Below are 1,181 nucleotides of genomic sequence, written 5' to 3'. Positions count from 1 at the left end.
AAAAAATGTGTGTATATGTGTACTAGTGTGTGTGTGTGTGTGTGTATTCTTTATTCTTTTACTGGTTCAATTCATTACGCAGTGGTCATAAGGACGTGCACCATTTTGTATCTGGGCATCAGCATTGATCTTGCATCTTATTTTAACATGCACAGAAAAACGAGCCTTAAAAATTCTCATGCACACCAACACACACATACACATAAACACACACACACACACACACACACACACACACACACACACGTCTATGTACATAAATACGAGCAGTCCATACACTTGTATTATATATTTTCTTTTTTTAATGTATATATGTTAATTAGTGTTAATTTCACTCAAAATTAAATTTGGCAAAAAAAAAAAACCCAGAAAACAGAAAAGGAAAAAACAAAACAAAAATGCAAACCAACAAAATATAAAACTGCGAATTAATAAAAGAAAAAGGCAAAAAAATATAACAAAAAAATGACAAAACAAACTACATACATATACTCACACACACACAGGCACGCACATACACACACACATACACAAACACATACACACACGAAAGTAAAATGTTAATGAAGGTACTCCAAGACTCCGCAATCTATCCATTTGGCAGCGCCAGGCGGAATGCGTTTTGACATCTATAAAAAAAGCAAAAGCAAATTATTTTTACCCAGTAAGTCTGCTGCATATATTCCATATTTGGCACATTTCACATGTCTTATAGTGATACTTCTCATCTTGGTGGAATTAAGCTGTTTCTATTGATGCAGAACCAGTCTCACAGATGCAAAGAAATCACAAAAGGACCATACGCCTTATGTTTTTATACGTCCTCTCTCTTCTGCGAATAACTTGCTAAGCATTTGTCTGCCTATCTATCTATCTATCTATCTATCTATCTATCTATTTATCTATCTATCTATCTATCTATCTATCTATCTATCTATCTATCTATCGGTCTATCTATCTACATATGTATGTATATATGTATGTATGTAGGTATGTATCTATCTATCGATCAATTTGTCTATCTAGCTGCCTATCTATCTGTCTATTTACCTATCTACCTGTCTATCTCTCTCTCTCTCTCTCAATTTATCTATCTAACTATCAATCTATCTATCTATCTATCTATCTATCTATCTATCTATCTATCTATCTATCTGTTTCTCCAGCTACATATTTAGGTA

General features: G+C 33.1%; 1 protein-coding gene and 1 long non-coding RNA gene across 5 annotated transcripts in view; one reads left to right on the top strand and one right to left on the bottom strand.

Moving 5' to 3' along the window:
- Positions 1 to 1,181, bottom strand: part of LOC106867583 (zinc finger homeobox protein 4) — a 672,925-nt gene that overhangs the window by 613,395 nt on the left and 58,349 nt on the right. For 2 of the 4 annotated variants that reach the window (XM_089364793.1, XM_089364798.1), the window contains exon 1: positions 662 to 875. The exons of the other annotated variants lie outside the window; for them this stretch is intronic. The gene's annotated coding sequence lies outside the window, so the exon portion shown is untranslated. Of the gene's footprint in view, positions 1 to 661; positions 876 to 1,181 lie in introns of those variants that run through there. 4 annotated transcript variants of the gene reach the window in all.
- Positions 1 to 1,181, top strand: part of LOC149132392 (uncharacterized) — a 19,319-nt gene that overhangs the window by 819 nt on the left and 17,319 nt on the right. The window lies entirely within an intron of this gene.

This window comes from Octopus bimaculoides, chromosome 16 (assembly GCF_046866305.1).
Source record: "Octopus bimaculoides isolate indiv1 chromosome 16, ASM4686630v1, whole genome shotgun sequence".
Classification (NCBI taxonomy): Eukaryota; Metazoa; Mollusca; class Cephalopoda; order Octopoda; family Octopodidae; genus Octopus; species Octopus bimaculoides.
This window is presented reverse-complemented; position numbering and strand designations above follow the sequence as displayed.